Source organism: Neodiprion virginianus, chromosome 3 (genome assembly GCF_021901495.1).
Source record: "Neodiprion virginianus isolate iyNeoVirg1 chromosome 3, iyNeoVirg1.1, whole genome shotgun sequence".
In the NCBI taxonomy this organism is placed as follows: domain Eukaryota; kingdom Metazoa; phylum Arthropoda; class Insecta; order Hymenoptera; family Diprionidae; genus Neodiprion; species Neodiprion virginianus.
In genome coordinates, this window is record NC_060879.1 from 18,506,554 (window position 1) to 18,532,094 (window position 25,541).

General features: G+C 36.2%; 1 protein-coding gene and 1 long non-coding RNA gene across 5 annotated transcripts in view; one reads left to right on the top strand and one right to left on the bottom strand.

Moving 5' to 3' along the window:
• LOC124301703 (GRAM domain-containing protein 2A-like) overlaps positions 1-25,541 on the bottom strand; it is a 103,051-nt gene that overhangs the window by 23,584 nt on the left and 53,926 nt on the right. The window lies entirely within an intron of this gene.
• Positions 17,107-25,541, top strand: part of LOC124301704 (uncharacterized) — a 52,069-nt gene continuing 43,634 nt past the window's right edge. The window contains exon 1 of the long non-coding RNA XR_006907543.1: positions 17,107-17,171. This is a non-coding gene — a long non-coding RNA (uncharacterized LOC124301704). The remainder of the gene's footprint in view (positions 17,172-25,541) is intronic.

Below are 25,541 nucleotides of genomic sequence, written 5' to 3' on the forward strand. Positions count from 1 at the left end.
ATACATAATACATAAACTATGAAAATCACGACCGTGAAATTTATTAACCTTTGATTTACAAGTAGATACATGTATCATCGCGTATTCGGATTTTCTCAAAGGCTTAATCAATGTTGTCTATTTCTTCGAAACCAATTGATCATATGCAAAATCGAATGAAGAAGTTGAGTCTTCTGAGAATTTTTGTTTTTTACTTGGTAGCAACACCTGTCATTCGTAAAGCTGTAATGTAAATATATATTTTTGGTCATGGTTGAAGACAGTCTGATATAACAAAACCTCGTAAGGATTTCTGAGATTCTATCCAAGTTCTTAAAAACTTTCCTTATAGAGCTGCATCGGACGGTGACAAGACGACGATGAAGAATTGCACATTCCAAACTAGCGATTTTTGGTTTAACGATCACGATGACGATAAGTTTTATTCTGTAAGTTCATCTAGATTTGAAAAATTCTAACAGGGTACATTTAAAAAGTAAATAAATTAGTCATTTCTAAAATGGCAGTGTTTTATGATCACATTTATATATCTAACTGAATATTTTAATACTAAACCAGATGAGCATTTGGAACAATCTTTCGTTTGGGATTTTCTACACGAATTTTATTTCGGCAAATTATATCGATAATAAAATGTAAACCACTATGCAGCGCCAGAAGTGAAACTTTGATTTAATGTTTTCACCACACGGTCCTCTGAAATGAAAACAGAGTACGGCAATTGTGCGTTAAACAAAAAAGTCTGGGATCCATTGTAGGTGCGTGATAGGTAATTAATTGAAGAAACTGCCAGAAAAATAAAGTATAGCTAGTGAAAGGCGTTACACTTTGAAACACTTGCGAATATACGAGAAGCGCAGAAAAATCCATGTCACAGCGCACTTTCTGACAATGTCACGGTTATTTAAAAGAAAAAAAAAAAAAAATGCCAACTCGATTTAAAGTTTCAAGAAAATTATTTCGAATCGCGTAAATACTCGTTCATCAGTCACGTGGCACCATGCTTAAATAATAATAAGTAGAATATTGACTGGAATCGAGTTTTCGCCTACCTATAACCTATTCCATGTTATTTCAGTAAAGTTTATTATTCATATTAGACTGTCAAGAGATCCAGGAATTGCTACATTAAAATACTGCGATATTTTATAACTTGACTTTTATATCTATGCCGTGAAAAATATTAGAAATATTGATTTTTTTTTTTTTTTTTCAACGGCAGAAAAATGAATAACCAAGCAAAATTGCAAATTGAACAAGTGATCTTTCATGCCATCAGTGCTGTATAATACGGAGTCCTGTTTATACAACGCAACAATTCGCGCACCAAGTTCTCTGTCAAACATTGCGAGAATTAAAGATTGTCATGATTTCCGAGCAGTTCCCGGTAATCATCAATTGACACGATTTGATGACTTTCAGGTTAGGACTATGTCATTGCATAAAGCAGGAATGTTTTATCGTTCAACGTTTTATATTTTCAGACATCAGTGACGTATATATATAAGGTTGGATAATATCAAAACAATGTCACGCTGCCCTGCTGAATGATTTTTTTTTTATGCATTGGGCTATTTCGAACGACCAACCGCCAAGAACAACTAAGGGTTTTATCACATGACGTGTATAGTTCCAAAAAAGAAAGAAAAAAAGAAAAAAAAATACTCGAAGAAAAAATCATGGTCTAAAAGTTAAGATCAGTATCAAACACTCACACACACATACGCACTAACTCATTTTTTCTGACTAATGTGCAAATGAATCAGATCTATTTGCGAATAGATTCGAAAAGTAGCACGACCTTCACGCTACCAGCGAAACGGCGTGTAATCTCTATTCCGGAAAAAATGATCAGTTTCGTTTGGATTTTTGAAGCAACGAGACCGATTATATTTTGGACGAACCCATTCGGACTACCGGCAATTGCGCATCTCGGAAAAACGGGAAAAGAAGTGCAAACCATAATTGTGACGGTGGATTTTTCGAGTGCCGGGAAATTTCGGTAAACGTTCAAAGGTGATGGAGAGAATTAGTCTGTCCATCACGACCGATCGATACCTTTGAATAAATTACCGGTTAGCACATTTATGTTATTGAAAAGTGGCCACAATTTTCTGTATTACCTATTGCTTCAGTGCCAAAAAGTGTTTTTATATTAGAGTGAATCAAAAGCTGTAATGTTGCGCCTCATATACATTGTAGAAAATTTTCTGCCGTTTAAGTATGAGTAAAATTAAGTATTGGATTGAGATTTAATAATATTGACTCGACATTAGATAGCGTTAGATTAACATCAGATAGTGTTTGATTAACACCAAATTATAGTTTATAGAAATCCGGATAGACGAGTATTCAATCTACTTTCGATTGAGATTGAAACCGAAAAGCCGTTTAATTAACGGAACATCTTGATATATGTTAAATTAGATATACGTCTGAAAATTTTCGTAACTATCATATTGACAAAAACTGAAACCGGGGTTTTTAACCATGCGTTGGTATATTCTTTTTCATGAAATACCGTTACAGCAGTCTCACGGATTAATATTTGGCTTTTTTTTTAAATACAAAGAATTTAGCCATATGGTGGGATAGTTTATGTTTATCATCCTATTCCGACATGAGTACAGAATGGAAAAAATGGTACGGGAACATTAGACAATTTATGGTCGATGTAGGAAGAACGTGTTAAAAAATATTGTTATGTACTTGGCTAGAAAAAATCTGAGCAACAATTTTCGGCGAATTGTTTTTATCCTTTATGTTATTTCGAGAAATACTTTTTCTCCACTGACAATGAGCGAAGCGTTTATAGTCAAGTAAGCATATTGTAACAAGAAGGTGTGGTGAGATTTCGTAATAACTACCTAACGTAATTCGATCAAATAGCGATATAGTAACTATCCCTGTATGCAGGCTATGCACGTAACATCTACTGTAAAACAATCAACCGAACTACGTACAAATTACAATGCTCAAGGCAACAGGATAAATAGTCGAATGTATTCTACGATCAGTCAAACGTTGATACCATATTTAAATAGCGGGGTTCCCGATATTCGTGTGCTGATAGTTTTATTATGTAAAAAAAAATCAAAAGACGTTTACTCTTTGTACAGTCAATTCGTTTCGAAAACGAAATAAGAATTGAAATTACGGTTCGTGTTACATGCCTCGATGTCTTTCATTGGCATTGTAACGTATATTAGGTCAGCAATGTGTCTTGTGTTCGGATTAGACTCGACCAACGATTAGAATCGTGTTAGTTGTGATTGAATTCAACATTCTTCGAAGTTTGATAAACCTTTTCCGACTAAATACGTTCTAGTTGCCCACAAAGATAAAATCTCAGGTATAGCAAATTAAAGTCGAGGGGGTATCCGCTTGTTGACATCGCAAACCACTTTGGACAGCGGTCGCTTTAAAATCGTTTTTAATCACTTTAAATCGCTCCACATCACGTGTAATCGCGTAAAATCGCGTGAAGCCACTTTGAATCGTATTATGAGAACGCAAGTTTAACCACTTATTGAAATCGCAAACCACTTTGGAAATCAGTCACTTTAAAATCGTTTGAAATCATTGCAGTCGCTTGTCACTCGGTCTACAAGCGAATAACCTTTTGTCTCATGTATGCAGGACATTATTTTTCTTATATTTGTAACGTGGTTCGGTAAGTCAACACGATATAGATGTCGTTCCCATATTCCGACAAGATTTCACGCGTTACGTTGATGAGTGATGCAGTTGCGTTTGATTGATAAGCAAGTTAACGCTGGTATTCTACGTTCAACATTTATCGGTAATTACAAATCCAGCGATGTGAGCTCAATACGCTGAGATCAAATAATCTGAAATAAAACAATATTTCTGGCACATTTATAACTAGATTTAAGAGACATTTGTTTAGCAACGGTGCCTCTCTGAAATTACGAATGACCTCACATTTTGATTACCATTACCGGCCAATGACCCGCACGTGTGTTTGCGCAGTCGGAGGAAAGCAATGTAATTCTTTATCCCACAGTTCGCAGTCTATGCTCACCGTTTGTCTACATCACACTTGCGATTTATAGAGCATTCTATTTCAACCAAAGACAGATTTTTGCTAGATAGTCAATAAATTTTAAAGCAATCTGCACACAACCCAGTTTCTTGTTGTCGTTAAATTAATCACCAGTACTTTTTATATCCACCGTGTATAGTTAAATTAAAAGACATCGATCACGGTTAAAGACTGACTAAAAACTTATTACTCATAGTTTCAAATCGACGTATCTTATTCGAGAATGTGTTATCAGCCAGTTTATAGTGAGTCTCGAACACATATTTTTTACCGTCGATAAAGTAACAGTTTAAATTCAGACGAATGAAACGGGAAAAGAAAATGGGAACTTTGTGATTATGTGTTTTTCTACACCAGGATAGTCAATTCGAATTTTCTTCGAATTTTTCATTCCCTGAGGTGCAATGAGAAATTGTACGATTCGAATAAGCCCGCCTAATTCAAATATAATTTGACCAATTTAGTAAAAATAGGTAAACGCTTGACCTTAGATGTATCGTTCACGAGTTCCACCTACACAAGGTCTCGTTTTCGCTCCTTCGTCGACGAGCAAACAATTGACACGTGTCTGATCTTAGCAAATATGGAGCGAGCTCTTCGCAAAACTGAAAGTTTATCAAATATATGCTTGATAATCGAATCTTAACATTCAACAGTATTGTACAAACAAACAAGATCAAAGCTATGAAAACGTATAAACTGATTCGTCAAAATTGCGAAAAGTGATATACTTATGGAAACCGAATTATGAAACGAGACGAAAACGAAACGAAATTCCTAATTGGATGCTCGTGATAAGTTTTTTGTATCTATATATTTTATTTATACACATAATATATACATTTATACAAAAAATAATTTGATTGATTTAATAAAATTATTATACCTTGCCTTCTATCATATTAAAATGGCGACGAATAAAATTTAATCCGAGAAATTATTTAATATTCAATATTCTATTACGAGATATTTATCAAATTTTCAGGTTTTCGGAAAAAAAAATAATTGAAACAAAAGATAAATTACATGGAAATTAATATCCTTGTTACGTCTGTCTCATGAGTCACACATTCTCTCAACCTCGTCGATGATCTATTAGCTGATAGCAGATTAACTACCATCCATATCCCACACTCTTCATGGTAACCCTACAAGTCTACAGCCTATCTTCCTGTTTCTATCACGGCGCCACAGTTGTCTAGACCTTGAGTGTAAACTGGATAGAGAATTTGATATTGGGGAAATACATATAACATACGATATATGTATACATATATGTCGAGGATGACGAAAGAACGGAGTTGTCGCTGCTTTCTTCTATCATTCCGAAGAGTTGCCGATACAAAAAGAGGAACGAAGATCTGTTATCAAGAGAATTTTCGATCAGATTGACAAATTTTTTCTAAAATTTAATATTGAATCTCTTTTACAAATTCTGTTAATCGTAGTTCAGAGTTTTCTTGTTAAATAAAAGGTTCAACACGCGTCCGACAGGCAAAACACAAAGTTCGACATGCGATTGACTCTGACCATGAAATCTATTCAAATGACTTCTTGAATATTTTTATTTTTTTTTGCTATGAAAATACGACTCAATATGAACAAAATCATCTACTTACATTTTGTCAATATGCTATTTTTTATGACTATGTTTCGATTGAGATAAGAATCTGAAAAAAATCGTGGACGCCGATTTAACTGAGCGCTGAAATGTGAAAATAATCAATGAAATCAAAAATGGTCAGGATCAACCGCTTATCGAGTTGGCATCGCATGCCCCATTTATTTTTTCCTGTGAAATGAAATGAGAACCCAGCAAAACAATTACAAGGAAAAAAGAGGGTCACAAGTTGGTTGAGTTGGTATGGAATGCACCACGACGTAACTATCATTTCACGTCATCTACCTTGTCATCCATAGCGGAGGGTTAAAGCTGTGTTCGATCGAAACTAATTGCACAGTTCCAAGCCTTGTTCTTCTCTGAATACTTAAGAGACACGTGGTGGTCAGGGTCTGGAGGCCTGCAGGGTCAGCGTTAATATAAATTATACGTAAAAGAAATAAGTCTTGCGCGATTGATGGCAGTGAAGGATTTCACAGTAGGTGATTCTGCGAGGCTCAGGCCTCGAGGCGCCGGCTAAAATTGGCACCCTGACGATTAATCGAGTAAATAATAAGTTGATTATCCACTAACGTCCATCTAAAGCACATATGCTCGTTGTTTGAGAGGTTGATTGGACGAAAATCGATACTTCTTATTAATTTTATTACAAGAAGACACTCTTACATTGAGTATCTATCAAATTGTTATACCTACCGCCAGTCGTGAAACACGAAAATCTCTTCAAAAATACAACGACATCGGATACTGGAATAGTAAAGACGAGCTTACGTATCGATGCTTTGTTACGAATCGCTGCAAAAGTTTTACAAATTCACTGAAACATGTTTTTTTTGTTTGGTAGCCAATTTAACATTGCAATTTGTTAATCGTATAATACAATATCGGTGTAATGTGGCGAAATTAAATATTTACGATGCCGATGCGATAGAAAAAAAGGCTTTTAGTGAATTTGTATAAAATGGGAATCTGACAGACTTTTGACAATTTTCAAGCTACTTGAAACGAAGCGGCGAAATTAGCCAAGCTTCCGTTTCTGATTCTGTAAGCGATTCCTACTTTCGTATTTTTTTACAGACCTTTGCAGCCTACGCATATTTAATAAATATTTAATTTACTGTGATTTCAGAATAAAGTTAATAAAAATTATCGGTCTTCGGCCAGCCAAATTCTTTAAAAGCATCTTATTTAACAGCCGGATAATGCAAAACAAATTATTTTACGGTCATCTGGAGGAAAAATCGTTCTTTTGAAACTTCTCAATTGCAGTTCAAAATTCAACAAATCGTTATAAAGCAATTAAAGTGGCTCATATTTGGCAAACTGTTTTTTTTAACACTTCCTTACATTACCGCTACTCACTTGATCCTCGTTGCCTGCAATTCGCAGCCAGATTTTGCGATTTCAGGAACGAAATTGTCAAGACACCAGCGAACACAAAAGGGCAAAATTTTAATGAATTTTACAAAAACTTGAACTTGAACCAGGAGATTTTTCGGAGTTGGCAGATGAAGCAAACCCTATTCACAGGGCGTTCAATCTCGAATCAAAGACAATATACTGCAAAATTTTCACACGTGATATTCAGTTGCGAGACAGCTTGACGCGCGCGAAACTGACTGCAATTTTGGCGCATCGGACGAGTTTGCTAATTTTAGGCACATCTTCGGACAGCTCTATCTTGAAAACTATCTCTGTAGATAATTATTGGCTGAGAAACAATTTTGTAGAGAATTTTACAGTCGACAAGTGATTTCTCAGTTCAAAGGTACCTGTTCGTAGTTTCGGTGGGTTAGACATTGTATTGTACAAATTGAAAGAAATGGTTTCGAACTGACTGTTTGAGATTGCACAGTTTGAAATCGTTTGCCCCGAAATTTTGAAAACCAAAAGCAAGCAAACTTCATACATACAACGCTGCGTATATTTTTAAATATTAATGCATTTATTCAAAATATCCATCTAAGTAATTAGCTTAGTATAAAAATTGTCGCTCAGTCGCCAACTCCTAAGGTAATATAACATTTTTCTATCAAGCCGTATATCCTAGGGATAATCAAAATATCGAGGTTCATTTTCGGAATTTTCATTTGGACATTGTTTGAGGTAGAATCACTTTCATATCAGGTAAAGTGAAATTGGATTGCATAATATTACGAAGGGTGGCTCAATGCTGTCCAATTACATTGCATTTGGAGGATCGGCATCGTGCTCGCGCCAACCATATAAATAACTAGGTACAAAATAAAAAGAAACTGTAATCGACGAGTGATCGCAATATTATTTATAACATTCTGTACTTGGCCCAATTTCAGAATGCGTCATAGCTGCCTATTTCGAAGGCTTGTTTTGTCCTACCTATGGAACCGTTGGTCGCCGAGTGACGGAGGCGATGATTTTTGGGCTGCTTTGGGAGTGTAAAACCTATGTTCTACTGGTGCGGTGGTTCCGTATTCAACAGAACTGCATTGGAGTAAGAAATCGCAAGATTTCGCTAAGTCGAAGCTTGTGGAACCGGAAAAGCTCAGATGGATGTGCTTTTGCTGTTCGTGTATTTGTTTGTCGAGGCCAAGAAGCATGCCTCTTGCGAATGGTGACCAGTCGATTCATGGAACATGTACCAATCACTGATTCCCCGAAGGCCTTAAAACAGACGTTTCGACCGATGGTTATTTTGACTTATTTTATCATAAGATAAAATTCTCAGTAAAAAACGGATTTGCTGGAATACGAGGACATATATTTCTGTATTTTTCTTGCGAAAGAAAATGACCAATTCTATGAAATTGAGAGGACAAATGTTTCAGGAACCCAGTGAAACCAAAAATTTATTTTTCATGGTAGAAAATCATGAAAATTGGTATACACAAAAATGCTCTCTGCGTGTACGAAAAACATTTGAATCAGATTTGATGCCAAGTACGTAATTTAATCATAAATTAATACACATATTATACATGGACGCCACGCTAACAATAAAACTGAATTCGTATTGCAATAAAAACTCCATATTTGAAAAACAAGGGCGCCTCCAGTTCGTTAGTTTTTTAATCAGAAACATTCAAACAAACGAAGTCTTTGATACGTTATCGTACTTTATAAATATATGTAGATATATATATAGATCATAGACATAGATATAAGCTGATAAATAATTCACTATTCAAAGAGAGTCTTTGAATTATACGTATGATCGAAGATAGTTATTATTATTATCCTAATATTGCAGTATCATTGAATGAAAAAATTATACACAAAACCGTCCGTGTATCTGAACCCTGTTCATTTTAGTTCACAAATTTAACTTCAGAGCTGCTTTTCGCTATCTATTTTCAGTCTCGGTTTCTTGTCTAGTTTATGTCTTCTCGATAAGCGTCTTTATTTTATGTTCACATGTCAAATCGTGAACGAATAAATGAATTACTTAACAAGGTGAGTTTAAGAATGCAAAATTATTATCGTCATTCTTTATTCTGTCTCATAAAATTGTCGTAAAATTTATAATGTGATATAATATTCATTGGCAAATACTTGGCCTTAGTGAATTCTTTCTTTAGCATACAATCCTAATTTTACAGCCACACATTTCTGGAATTTAGTGGATCCGGTTATGTAAAAATTTCTTACATCATCCATAGATCAACCCATGCACTGTTTGAAATTGGTAAACATTGGCAAATACATATGAGGGATTCTCCGTCAACTCGGCCACTTTTTTTTCGACCATCTCAGATATGCCCCATAATTGGTTGTATCAAACTACTACTAAAAGGTGCTCTATGTGAATTTTGTCAGATTTTTTAATTTATTTTTTTTCAGTTACTTCAAGTTTCCGAGATATATTCGTTTGAAAAAAACGGCAATTTCTCAAATAATGAATTAAAAAACCTGAAAAAATTCACATAGAGCACCTTTTAGTAGTACTTTGACATAACCAATTATGGGGCAGATCTGAGATGGTCGAAAAAAAAGTGGCCGAGTTGACGGAGAATCCCTCACGTACAAACAATTTATTCATTCAATAATCACTCTCAATCTGTCATGAGTGGAATTCAAAATGTACGGGCGTATAAAATGGTGTGATTTTCCAATGCCACCTTAAAATGCTAAGCGTATTTGGAGATCCGCTTACTCTTGTCAGTTCAACCGTAACAGGCTCATTGAAATTTCAAAGTGGGAGTTTTATCATTTGTGGGCCTGACCGTTGGATATCTGACGGGGTTAACCATATATTTTCGCTATCAGATACATGAAATTCAATTACCCGAAAAGAGCAGATGTAAAAAAAAAAAAAAAAAAAAAAAAAAAAAAAAAAAAAAAAAAAAACGCCTTGTCCGCCAAGTCTTTTTAGAATATTTTACTGATTCGCTATCGATAGAGCTAATACATATATTCAACTATTCAACCTTAACTGTGATTCTTGGCTATAATCGAATCAGAAAAATCTTGGAACTTTCTTGATGCGAACCATCCGGCATGAAATTTATGACTTTCAAATTTGCTCGATATTCTACGAACGCTTGAAAAATCTGACCATCGTGCATAATATTCATGCTCTATAGTTTACGATTCTTGTCTCTTGCAGCGATTACCCAACGTATATAATCACACGTATAGTTAATTTTTTTTCACAACAAATCTTGCGTACATGCTAATAACTTGTTACTTGGCTGTTTCCACATTTATACTTTTTTCACGATTGCTCGAGTGACATGCTATACTTATTTGATAAAATAATTATCACCATTCTGATTCTTTGGCCGGCAATTTTAACTTCTGTTCATAAATGCTGACATACAGGGTGTCTCATTTTAATCAATCCAGTCAATTATCTCGAAAACCAAAAGCGTGAGTGAAAAATGTTTCGGACAAAAGTTGTAAGAAAGAAGATAAGAGCTTTAAATCTTCCGTAAATGGAACCGCCAAGGTCAGGTGAAGGTCAACTCTATGTTTTCAAATGGAACAGTATATTTTTTTTCAACGGCACATGAAAGGGCTTTAAATTCTGCATCAAAAAGTACCTACATGCTTACCACCTAAATTCCACTGCTGATGAGATACGATACCTTTACCTTTTTTTTCTAAATATTTATATTTTTCTGAAACTTTTATATTTAATTTTCTAAATTATTTGATTTTTTTAATCAATTTTTTTAACTTTTCAGTTCCAAGTTTTACTATTTTCTTACGCCCGGCTTTCCCATCTTCTTCCACCACCTCCTGTCTCTACCTGTTAACTCTTCCACATTCCTCGCAGTAACGTTATAGTCTGCATCCTGTCTTCATATTTCTATCCAGTCTCACGCCTCTCGCTATTGCCCCTACTCTGCTAATTCTATTCTCCAGTATTCTGAATTCTCGCACTTTTCAAAAACTAGTACTCCTTGCCCCAAGACACTTTTATTCCGTCGTCAATCAAAGACGATTCTATTCCATCCTCCATCAAGCATGTAACTTCTAATCCACCTTTCATCAAGTACACTTCTATTCCAACGATCGTATAATCGCCTTCAACTCCAACTTCCAAGTTCAATCTCAGTTCCAGTTTAAATAATCATTCGGACGTGAAGTCAGCATATCAATTGTCAGCAAATTAACAATAAAACGGAATTCTCTTCGCACGCAGCCGAGTTCTATAGTTCCTGATACATTTTAGTAATAGTTCTGTCGATTTGAGTAAAAAAAAGTGAATCGAAAAAATGATCTGCCAAGTTCCCGTAGCAGATCAATTTACAGCAAATGAAAAATACAACGGAGTTCTCTTTGCATGCAACCGAGTTCTATAGCTCCTGATACATTTTAGTAATAGTTCTGGCCAAATTTCCCGAAAAACGTAAATCGAAAAAATGATCTGCCAACTTCCGTAGCGATTATAATGTATTACGCTCCGCAAAACCATGATACGATATCTTCAGGTATTTTTTTACGGGAGTTCTGAGAAGTTCCAGGAAAGTTCTGGCGCGCCGGAGGCTTTTCAGGAATAGTTCTGTAAAAATCAATTTCTTAAACAATCTTTACAACGCTTTTACAGCATCGCACTCCAAAAAGCCGTGAAAATTTAATGCTTGTGCAACAATAAATTGATGTTAAAGCCTTGTTTGACTAAAAAAGTAGAGTAAACCGAAGAAACCGATTTTGCCTTGCAATTACCAAAAAAGGATCGACTATAGCGCGAAATGGTTACGCGTACCTCGTTTTCCGTAATTCCAACAATATTCAAACAGTTTTTTTTAACGATACCTGTTTTAATCAATTTTTCTAGTTACTGTAACAAATTAAATTTTTCTCAGTGCGACTAGCAGACAAAATTTTTGACCACGCGCATCCATGCGTGATAAAGATTGTTGAACGTTTATTTCTGAAGAATTGCACTGCATGCTGGACAATTTTTTTCGTGGATATTTTCACGCAAAATCAATGATGAAGATGAGTTGGTAGCAGGATCACCATCAACGATGAGATAGTTCTGAAGGGTTTTTCAGATAGTATCTTCCAACAAAAAATCTCAAATAAGACCCAGATTAATTGGTAGAACGTCCAAATTGGAGTAATTTGAGAGAATACATTTTGAAGCTGGAATATGACATACTTTCGCCAACACGTAAATTTGTTTCTACCCCGATTTCCACCCTATAGTGTAAAGTGTTTTAAAAAATTAAATAGTCATAAAATAATGTGCAAACTCTTTAAAAATCGGAGTAACGTATATATCAGCAGTGTTGGAATGTAACTCACTTCAATCTGATTGCTTTTACATACTTTATTACAAAAGTATTAAAAATTGCAAGTGACAGATCCTCAGATATGCTATTCCAATCCGGACAAGCACCTGATGTCGTTTTATTCGATTGTATTTGATGCAGGCACGCTTTACGTAGTTTTATATTGAGAAGTTGCATTTGACCCCGGTAATAATTCGTTCGATACCAGCATTTATAAATTTAAATAAGTTGACTTCTGGCCCCACGCAGACAAACATAATACATCGGTTACTCAATACATACAGAAGGGTGACTGCAGAGTGTGTCGCGTCGTTACGGCAACGAAACTGTTTTCCAATATCGCTAAATTTATATAAAAAGTGTCCACGGAACATTTCTGACTATGAATATTTCCCACCGTTGTGAAAAGAAATTCGAAACCTATGATCAAAACCAAAAATATATTGTACTGAAAAAAAAACACGTTTATAGGAGAACGTGGGGCACGATGGAGCTTCAAATAATTTACCAGAACAATTTTTTTAAAAGGTTTTTCAACAATGATATTCTAGACAAAGGCCATTTCCTCCGGAATATAAATTTTTTTGCTTATACACATTGATAGATAATTAATGATTCATTCGATGCAGGCGGAGTTAAAGCGTGCAGTCATTGGAAAAAAAATAAATAAATACACCAGCATGTTACGATACAAGTGCGCAAAGTATTTAATTCTTGCACAAGTGTTGTCGTGCAGAGAACGAGTGCGAGGGTCACATACGCGCACGCAATCGTATTCTGTATTTTGTAATATCCGTAATGGGGAGTTCAACCCCGCCCACTGAAGAGCGAGGCGGATTACCTAACAGAAAACCGTATCGTAATGAACATTAGCCAACAATTTTCAGCATTACCTAACGGTCTTTGAAGTGTAGGGCAATCGGGCGTTTCGCCCGTACTTTTCGATACGCAAAGTCAAACTTCCCATGCAGGTGTTACAAAAAAATTTTCAAATCTTTTTTTTGGAGGCGATCCGTCGTGCCCTACGTTTCCCTACGTGTGTGATTGTAACGCAGGTAAGCAGAAGTATATTTGTGTAATATATTCTGTCGGTGTATACATACAGCTCACATCTACCGAAAGGAACTGGTGAAAATTAGCAGGCTGAACGACCGACTGCGCATGCGCAAGATGATTGAATTACTCTATTGGTCGGTAAGATCGTACCGTGGCGATATATTCTTCTGGAAGGTTCAAGGGATCCACTTTCCTTGAAACGAGGTGTCAGTTGTCAAACTTTTCCGTATCGATCAGCGAGTTGAGGTTACGTTTTTATAATAAATTACTCGCAGCAGCCAGCAGTCATCGATTAGATTGCCAAGCCTTCTTGAATCACTTCTTGAATTACTTGAAATATGTCTAACTTACAAAAAAATTCGCATCGCCTACATAACCTCCAAAAGTCGCGTTTGGCAGCTGAAGCTTAGATTGGCAAGCCTGCGTGAGAAGATGACATGCGTGTTCAGTCACAGTCTGCTAACTTTCGCCGTTTCTTCTCGGTAGATACGACATGAGTATCGGTATAAATCAGGTGACACGGGTGGATCATCTCCTCGCGTGAGTGAAGTCAAAAGCCGGAAAAGAAATCGGATCGTCAGCCATTTTGAGAATCAATATCGGTAATGGTATAACGTGTAGCGTATAAACAATGTTATGCATGCACATAATAAAGAAGTATCGTTGAAGTGAATATCTTTAAAAAAATCTAAGGTATAATCCAAAAAACGATACGTGCGGTCTACTTTGACTGTGAAACGAACTTACATTGCCAAGGCGATTGAAGCAGTAGTGTGAGGAACTTCATGTGCACTCAACGTCACATGTCTGAAAACTGTATGTGCTAGTCGCAAAAGCTTTATGGAAACCCTGAGGAGCATGAATCGTTGACTTGTGAGAAACAAAACAACTGTTGCTTATGCGCGCAATTCAACGCTCGGTGAACCTGTAGCATAGGAATCCAAAGAGACTTCTAAAAATCTCTCTTATATAATTCTTTCGACCCGTTCGTCTCCGTCACTCATAAATGGCTTCGAGGAGGCTGCGTTCGGTATAGTGCTGATAATTTGTACTGGCACGGTTCGTAGCACAGTAAACATTACAGATCTATGATTATCCGGTTTCAGTACGAACGGTTATCGGAACAGTGCCAAAGAGAATTAAACGATCAAACGAACTTACCTGTACGTGAAGTTCGATCGTTATTATACGATAGTCTCGCCCGAACTGATTACATGTATACAATTTGTAGTGCCATCTCTTCTAGCTATTCTAACCACGTCTTTTAGAGTTTAAAGATTTAAAATTGACCGCGTATGGTGCCTCCAGTGGAGGTGGCGGCGCCACACGGTCACTTTCGTCATATCGTTGAAAGCAAAAAAGAAAATTTTTGATTCTTACATGGGAGAAGGATATTCTTTAAATATCCTAGGGTGCATTGGAACTCGGGTGGGACTGTAATCAGTTCGGGCGAGACTATCGTATAATAACGATCGAACTTCACGTACAGGTAAGTTCGTTTGATCGTTTAATTATACTTCCAGTCTCGCCCTCCTGATTACATGTATACAATTTGTAGATGTTTAGAGACAAAAATTTTTTTTTTTTTTTTGTTTATTAAGTTTTCAAGAAAAACCAAGAGACAGGAAACACTTATTCATACATATAGTTGTTTACTTATCTTTAGTGCGATTAAGCAGAACCACCTCAGCAAAATTATTATTATTTTGACTGTTTATTGGTCTATTATAAAATTTTGCAAAGACTTGTGATTTCTCTGACCAACCAGCTGTCTTTCTTATCAGATCTAGGCTTACTCCTGCCTCTGCTGCTTTTGAAGTCGATGCATGTCGAGTGCTATGGGCAGTAAATTTTTCGTCTACTCCACACTCGCTGAGAAACTTTTTGATCCATCGACTAAGCGTTTGCGATGAAACCGCTTTGTGTGGTTTGCGAAAAGAAATCAACAAACGTTTTTCATTTACTCGTAACTCCTCTGTCTTTTTTATATACTCCAGTAAAGTATTTGCAACACAAAGCTCTGGCTTATCAGTGAATAAAGGTAAAACTAACAGGGGTTGTGAAGCTCCAGGCCGTGATGTCTTGATAATATCCGGGATCTTAATTTGCACGTTGTTTTTATAGCGAGAAATATTTTCGATTGCAATCAATGACAGGGTTTGAACTCTATGTGCAGTTCCCAGAGCCAATAAAATAACTAGTTTCTCTGTTAGTTGGCGTAACGACAGTTTATTTAATGGGAATAAGTTTGCAGCTCTTGTTAATACTGGCTCAGTATCCCATGTTGAGTCATATTTGGGCTTGATAGGTCTCAATTTGAAAATTCCTTTGAAAAACCGAGCAATATTAGGATCAGTAGTAATGTCCACTGCTGATATTAGAGATATAGCCGATCTTGTAGTGTTGAGGGTCCCGTAAGCTGCGCCATCCTTGAATTTCTGTGATAAAAAATCTAGTACTGAACTTGCGTCAACGACAAATGGGTCCCGTTCTTTTGCTACTGAAAACATCCACCAGTCCTTTAACGCGCTATTGTATTGTTTAATAGTAGACTCTGCTAGAGACGCTGTCAGAATTTCTAATGATGATTCTGGTAGATTTTTTCTTGAGAACGCTTCCCTGATAATCTGACGGCCGCCAGGGTAAGTGTCGCCGCCATGGGATGGGACCGTTGGTCGCTAAGCGGGGAAATTAGAAGATTATTATTAGGTTTAAATATTAACATATCAGAAGTCATAAGGTTTTCAAGCAGTGGGAACCACGGTTGTGTTGACCACAGTGGTATTACAATGACACCAGATGCTCCATCATTAATAATTTTTTGTAATACTCGCGCTATTAAAGCGAAAGGTGGAAATGCGTTCACAGTGCTCCCTGGAGTCTCTGTAAAAGAGAGAGAGAAAATAGTTTATTTTGGTTATGTCTTACCTCTCGTGTAAGTTCAACCATAATATTTTCAGCTTTGTCTTATCTCACGTATAAGCTCAGCTGTTTTTAATTTCCGTACTTATGTTATGTCTCGCATAACCTTGACGGATATGTATGTATATTTATTTTACAATAATTGCCTAAATAATACTTGCTTCGATTTTTTGACAGGTTTAAGGGAGCTGCTTGGACATTTGTTTGTTCCGGCTCACCTAACTTTCCATTCTGATCACCGCCATTGTCATTCTCCTTGTCGTTGTTTATCCTCTGTTCGCGTTTTTCCAGCTTCTTTTCCATTTCACGCAGTCGCTTTTTTAATTTTTCATAATCTTTGTCTCGATCAGAAGATTTCCTCTTATGTCCACCCATTTTTAAGTAATAAAAACTTGAACTGTCCGTTAAATAAATTAAAATGTTTTGATTAAAAAACTCTTACGTGTTTACTTGTTAGCACGAAAAAATGTTATGACGAAAGTGACCGTGTGGCGCCGCCACCTCCACTGGAGGCACCATACGCGGTCAATTTTAAATCTTTAAACTCTAAAAGACGTGGTTAGAATAGCTAGAAGAGATGGCACTACAAATTGTATACATGTAATCAGGAGGGCGAGACTGGAAGTATAATTGGCGGTTGTAATAGCCAGCCTTATTATTTATCACCAAGGTCAAAGGGAGCCTGAATTACCGATGTGAAATTCGAAAAAAGAAGGTACGGAAAACGGTTGATCGCAAACTTTGGGGGCGTAGGAAGTCCTAGTAAAACAGGATACAGAAATAGGTAAGTTCAAGCAACGAAAATCGATATCGAAGGTATTACAGTAGGTAGGTCAATTGACGACAGCTATACACCTAGATACATTGTCAGCTGCCTCAATGTAATTTGCATAAAAACCCAAGGACGCAGTTACACCAGTCCAAAGTAATACACGTAGGATTATAATACCCTAGATAGGCGGTCAGGTACAGTATCGTGTTATACATACGTGATACTCGTACGTATACTTGGAATATTGGATTCTGCCCACCTTTTAAATAAGAAAGACTACGCGAATATAGTTAGAATTCAACACAGCTCGAAGGACAATGTTATACATTATATAGAAGGTGGAATTGCACCCTTTCATAAGTATATGAACACATTGAGTACGATAAGATGCGCTGAGCAGCTTACAAGAGTATTTCTATTCCAAAGTCTATAACTGACAAGTAACGACGTAAAAAATCTGTTTATCCCAAAGACTCAAGTTTCAATTCAATGAGGTGACGCATTCTATTCGATGTTACACGCACGTGTAATTCGTATGAGTATGTACTATTGTAGGTGTCTACAACAATGCGTTAATAATACCTACGTTCCTTCTTTTTTCCTTATTATATATATATATGTATAAAATTTGGTGACTGTACAATAAAACCCACTCACGACTGACGATTATATCATTATACATTAAGGAGCGTGTGTACTTTGATGAAAAAAGGTTCGCCGCGAGAGCAACTAAATCTAGGCTCGCAGGTGATGAAACGAATATTTGGTCATAGAGACTTATTATCAGTTAATGTTATCAGAAATTTTACCGACACATTACCGATCGTACAGGTGAGCCTTATTGTGAGTTCGAATCCCTGAGTTGTCGAGGAGGACCTGAGCGGAAACTCGCAAAAATTGTAAGACTTAAAGTAACGAATGATCAGTGTACTGAAATTGGTATTTTCGACGAACCACCCAGTAGAATAACTGTATTTGCGAAAGTTCATTTAACCGAACGCTCTTTTATTCGAAAAAGTATATTCAGAACAGTGTCGGCATTCCGAATGAACAAATCACAGAATGCAAAGGATATAGAAAAATGAAAGTTCGGAAATAAAAAATCGACAGTGGCTAATACTACGAACAGCTAAAAAACTAAAAAAAAAATACTTGTCCGGAATCAAAGTTCAGGAGGAGCAAAATATCGATCCACAAAATGCAAAAGAAGCGAAATCCCGAAAATCTGAAATGACGAATCTCCTGAGAATTTGGAATTCGTGAAATTCGTCAACTGTAAGCTAGTTTTATCAAGATTATCTCGTCGTATTTGACAATCGTCTGTATCGGCATGGAAAAAAAGGAACGCAAAGGAATAGGCGACATATTTTTAATAACATCAAAACGGTACATCTTTTTTCCCGTACGTTCAATTTATTCAGAACATTATTAGATTAAATCGTGTTCCGCATTCCTTATTCAACCGCACCAGCGTTACGCCATCTATTAGCTGCAACTGGTGACATTGGAAAGAATAAATGTGTTTCTAACGTCTTGCAACCCTTCCGTATTTTGTCCATTCTGTCTCCTGGGTTTCAGGATTTTGACCTTCCGAGTCTTTGTTCAGTCGTTATTGATAAACACGGATTCGTAAATTTCTGTAAAAGGCGGAAGTCGGCTGCTTGAAAAGTCGACTTTCTGACTGTTCGGTATTTTCGCAATACACTATTTTGCCCTTCGTAATCTTGCCCGTTCTTAAAAAAAAAATTCTCAATTTTTATTCTTCTACAAGAAAACTTTTCGTATTTATGGTCTCTCTACGTTTTTAACCGTCGGTGATTTGACTTTCGGGATTTCGTCCTGTCGAATTCTTGATCTTTCGCATTTCTGTACCCCACCCGGTCCAGCTACACCAGGGCAAGGTTTTCTACTATTTTTCTCTTCCCTTGTACAAATGCATAATGATGGTTACTGATCCACCCCCTCCCTTCTTCTTCTGAGGACACACCCGAGGCCGGTGTTGGCAGTGATTATTATTATTACTATTATTCTTTGTTTGCGCGTGAAACATCATTGTTTTATCAAGCGATGTTTAGTCGCAGTGGCTGAATTAGTTAGGGGATTCGTGCAGGTTACAATCGCCGGTAAATTTTCTTTTTTTTTTTGCCTAGAACCGTGAAAGGGATCATACCGAAAAACATGACGTTTACGTGATAGTACGTAATAACAGAGGTGACCAATTAATTTTTTATTTTTTTTTTTACTGCTAAATCGCAATCGTGAACAAGCACACACGGGTATCGCGTAACGTACAGAAGTGGACGTTTATCATTTACATCCTGTCGCGTTAAATACACGCAGTCTGGTGGATGGTTCGGTGTATTCTATCGTTATCATGTTTATCAGTGTACATATATACGAGCACACTTAAACATCGTATACGTAATAAGTGCTCGAGTAAACGTTACAGTGACGTAATTAGGATTCAAAAAGCCCGGTGTAAAATTTCAATTCCACGGCGTTTCGGCACAGTGTGCTAATGCGCATGCGCTACAATCCGAGAACGGTTGTTTGCCAGGGAAACCAACCGTCATGACTGTAAAGTAAAATCAATTTGACATAAAAAAACATATTCAATTCGATAAGTTAAATAAAATTAAATGCGCTTAATTTTGAAATAACTGTAGAAATTATGAAGGTTCGTTCAACGTAAAGTAACGTTCATTAACAGGTTCCCAGGGGTTTACTGTTTTTCTGGAATCGAAACTGGAACGAGTTTTCTTTCTAGGCAAATTTTATGCGCCAACGACTAGGGACGTCACTGACCGAAGATAGAAACGATACGTTGATCGTAGACACATAAAATTTCTATAGAAAGAAAGCTTCTTTCGGTGTAATTAAAAAAAAGTAGTAAGCTACTGGAAACCCATTAATGAACATTAGCGTTATATTCTAAAAATATATGTATCTTTTTTATCTCGAAGGAGTTTCCGCCATGCGATCTGTATAATTGATTGTTAGCGTCTGCTGACTTTCTGCCTTTTTTGAAGTTGTTACGTAAAACTACGCATGTTTACTTGGGATGGCCGTGATCAAATATACGAAGAACAAGGATGGGTGATGATTTATATTTGAAAAACATTTTTTATTATAAGCACGATGAGATATAGTTTAAGCTGCAGGTAAGTATATAATTTTCAATGCTTTTATAATATATATGGCGATAAATTTTATTGAAATAAAGTTTGAATGTACGGGTATCAGGCATTTTAGAATTAACTACATTCTTTTTCATTGTAATTTGTAATAATTATTGGTTTTAAATCTCATTACAAACTGCAAATATTACCGGTGATTAGAAAATTTCTTATTCAAATTGTAACTGGGATTTCAAAAAAAAAAAAATGTAATTACAAATAGACGATTTAATTTGTACTTTAATTTTATAATTAAGGTTTTCCCAATTACAATCTATAGAATTGCAATTAGTACTCTCTTCTAGCGACGGAATATTATTGAGTAGGTTATCATTTTTGTAGTAAGATCTGTGTAACAATTTCAAGGTAATTATTTACGAGACGTAATTCATGGTGCCCAATTAAGCTGATAACAGATATTCTGCATTAATCGAAACGCAAATGATGAATATTTATAGATCATTCTTCAAGCCACCCAATCTTTAGCAAAATTCATTACTCGACTACAAATTATTGAGCGGCATGATAAATGTACCGTGTATTTACTGGGATAACTGAGGCCGATCAGTATGAAAAATATTCATTCGTCTTCAACAACCAGAGTTAATTATACCATGTTAGTCGGGATGACACACTGTAGTTGCAAACTATTGATACGGAAAATGCCGTCAAATGCGAATTTTCTTTACAATAAAACAAATCTCTGCTGTCTGAAAACCAAATTTCGACCAATTAAGACAGTGGTTTTAACAACCTATTGCCTTTGCCTCGTTTTTACATGTTCTGCATTATATTACATACCTATATGCGGAGTGCTAATGACTGAAGGGCCTAATGAGCATGCGTTAAAATTCGAGCGCAAGAGCAGTTATTATTATTAGCACCGCGAAATAAGTAACCACAAAAATTTTGACAGCCGTCGGTCATCTGAATTTATGAATGTTGGTCGCCCTGAAAAAACAACTGCTTTTGCTCTCGAATTTTAGCGCATGCGCATTAAACCATACAGTCGTTAGCAATTCCCTCTGTATGTATTTGGTCTCTTAATTCGCTTACTTAACTCCTTCACGTTACTATACTATTTTTCAATTCTGTACGCACTCGAAGAGAAGATTGATCAGGTTTGCAAAATGAACGCAGTTTATGTAAAATTATTGACGTGAAGTGCTCTGCAGTTAAATAAAACGAATAATATCATTCTACTGAAAGGACTTTACCGAAACTGGAACCTTTCTTTATGCTTTTATAGATTGGAACATGTTTTCCAAATTATTTTTTTAAAAATTCAATCATAACGACAAAATTGAAATATTACTGAGATTCGATTACGTATGGAGTAATTCTTTTGGATTTCAAATTAGAATCCATTATTCTCCGGACATAATCGTACCAATACGTACATGGGCATATTTTTTCCTCAACTTATTGCCTATGGTAACAATTGTTGAATTACACATTTCGCAGATCATGTTAAAAATAATTTTATTTTTTCTCTTCAGCGCTAGTATTGTTTGAGAATGTTCATTTCCTTCCACATTATGTTTCCTTGGCACAGACTACGCACATTTCTACAATCTATAGCTATAATTTTCAGCATAATATTAAATAAGAACACGATTATACATCGATAGGTACACGTCCGATTTTCTCAACGCTATCGCCCACGGATTACTTGTTCACGTGTGTATCTATAATAATTCAAACGTGAGATACACCAATACCTCGACATACATCCTCAAGCGTCACAGGTCTCCATCTATCTCATCTGCTACTTATCAGTTCTTTACATAAGTCACGCACACCATGAAATTCCCTTTGCAAGCCTCTGATAAAACGTCTAGCAGAAAAATATTTACGTACTTCTGAACACCACTAACGTATAATCAACCTCTTCAAGGAAATCAAAATGTCATACAGTTGGGTCAACAATTGCGACCGCCATACTTCCGTCGATAAATAAAATGTCTACTTACGAAAGGAGAACAACATATATTGTGCAAGAAACTAGCGCAGTTTCTCATTTGATAGCATATAATTGAAGATAAGTAATTAACCCAGATTTATCTGACAATCACCAGCAATGCTTTGCAAATAATTAAGAGCTGGAAACAGTGATTTGTAATTAATATCAGGCACAGTTAATGGGAACTACGCTGTCAAACTTGATTGTTTTATGTGAAACATGCGTAGTAGAATCGACGAATTTTTGTACGGGATCGTCCCTCTCGAGAAATGACCTTTAAATACTGATCAATTCTAAGAAGATTTCAAGTCAGACTTCAACGTTTATTGCTCGACAAAAGAAAAGTATCAAAAACACGGTGTGATTAAAATTCGAAACATCTCACCGAACATGTGAAGAATCAGGAACGCTTGGAGTTTTTAATGTGAACAGAATCAAGTGTGTACCAAACTTCATCAAAATCATGCGAAGTGTTTCGGAATATCGTGGTAATAATGTTGAAATAGTGTTGTCCGAGTATATTGAGTGTAAAGAATAATTATAGACCATTTTTTAAGCTTCGAAGCTTAAATTGACGGTAATGCTAGTATCTTTTGGCAATATGATCGCAGGTTATTTGTTAGCTCACACGTATCAATAGCAGCTATTAAAAAATATGATATTAAAAATCAAGCGAGAAAGGATGATCACCTCCCTTAAAGACTTCTACGGTGGTTTCCAATGTTTTTTATTACTAGAAAATTTATTTCGACGTTTCTGACATCGAAACTGAAGGAATAGCCGTAAAAAAATTCTGATAATATTAGTAATAATAAAATGTGTAAGGAGAGTTCCTGCAGCACAGTACCGAAAGCATACAATATCGTATCAGCATTGACAAAATGCATGAATACAATACTGGAAACGTATGGCAATCCGTAATGAGCGTGAAGCAAAGTTCGCTACATTATTTTCCAAACAAGAACAGCTTCCGATCAAATACTATAAAGCACAACACCGAAAACCTGTCTTCGTAAATCAACATTCATTCTAATCAGTACCACACTGAGGAAGCGGATGGAATATTGAACCGAGCGAGAATTGCTTTGTTACACGAATCCAAACAACAATGCTACACTCGTCTCTGTACATAAAAACATGGAGTTGTTAAGTTCAAAGAAATAGTTCTTTGAAACAAGATGTTTCTAATTTGCAAAATATTGAGATGAAAACTTTCATATACATGCTGACACAAATTTCATTTACGACAGTAAGAATTCCTACAACCAACCTCAATGAGAGAGAGAGAGAAAAAATAACTTCCAGAGAGTTACTTCGTGACAGATTTCACACAATCACGTTGTTAAATGATATTAGTAACGCTGTGAATGTACGTACTTCGTACATATCACTATCTTTAACTCAACTTACACAACGTGCATTTGTCGATAGATCGACGTTGTCCAACACAATTCAACTGCCGGTAATATATCTGGGTAGAATTTTGTAGGTACCGTAATGATTGGGCCCTACAAGCCATTCGAATATACCGGTGCCTTGCGCTAAGCTCTATTACTTGGCACTACCATAACCGTGGGCAGGCCCAGGTTTTACCAAATGGTTGTGGTATTTGTACCGTTACGAAGACAGCACACCGCAATCACCTTCGCCATCATTACAGCTACACGCTAGTTGCGTGCTACCTATCTGTGTATCAGGAATACTTGACTTGGATTCCGCAGGAAAATTTGGATTGGCAAATTTCATTTACTTATCATTAAGAAATGTCCTCATAATATCAGGGCCTGATGTTGACGGTGCCATTTTGTCACCAAATAACCCAAGTTTTCAATTTCTGCAAATAACACATAGGTCTGCAGCGAAATATGAAGGTTTCAAAGTACCGAATCTACATCTGGTTTCCATTTTTTGCTGCAGGTACATATCACATGATATTTTGTTTTATTGTTCAAAGTTCAGAATTGGTTGTGTTTTTTTGTCTCCATTTACACTAGTTTAATCTGTTTAAATAGTATCCGTGCATACAAAACCAGTTCGAAGTGATGGAAAGAAAAAGAAAGATATCGCCTGACATTGTTTTCACATCAATGCGTGCGCCTGCGCAGTTCTCGTTGTGACTTCATGTCGCGCAGTACGAGAAGAAAGAAAACTATAAAATAACTAGAATTATGCTAGTGTGTTGATTGTCTGACGATTTCAATCTTTGAACCTTTTTACTTTTTTTGCAGACCATCGTAATCCGCAATACACCTGTCACTTGTCTAACCAATCGTAGGCGAAAAAAATACAGCCAACGATCAACCGACAGCCTGCAATTGCATTAGTTCGATATTTTGCCCACCAGATGTCGCATTGCAAGTGATAATGACGATAGGTACGCTAGACAATTGCCGGTTATTACGAAACCCATAACATCTGCGTAACTGGAACGTAAGAGGCGATTCAGCCGATTATCGGTGAACAATCAAGTGACAAAACTAGCTGTACGAAATATTCCAAATTTCAGATCTCTAGGGTTCTTATTGTTTGCGAAAACACGTTGATTCATTTTTCCACTAGACTTGTGCTTCTAAAGTACAGCATTTCCTGTCACCGGAAAAAAAATATAATCCAACGTACTTCATGTGTGAAAAAGTTTGATCTTTCCGAATATAAAATCTATTTTCTAAAAGTTATGAAAATCCCTAGCAGCATGGCCAAGGGGAATTCTTTGATTATTAAACCTCTTGTTAAACTAAGTCCTAGTATGAAGAGGAATTCAGCAGTGTTTATCAAAATCAAAACCGGTTTTCATAATCACATCCATTTTTGAAGTGGAGCCTTAGCTCTTGATTACTAATAAATTATACACGGAGAAGTTTAAATACGCATACGATTTATTTTCGGTTATACGGACAAAAAACGACCGCTTCGCACATTTGTAGATTTTTATACGTACGGCGGCAACTGGCATGAATAAATTTCCAGAAATTACTGGGTTTACGCCGAAAACATACGGTATACTTCGCAAACGTATTTTCACGCTTGAGAGTCAAAGACAAAATGTTTTTTCTAGGCAAAATAGCGAGCAGTTATCGCACTCACCGAATTGGAGTAACGTTTTGGCCGCGTGCGGTACACGTTCTTTTTCATGTCATACAAGTTGGGGAGTAAATTTTTTTGTTCGATAAAAAAATTCATGCAAATACATTCATGTGTAATGAAAATACTCCGCAAATTTGAAAAAGTCAGCTGACTACTTAC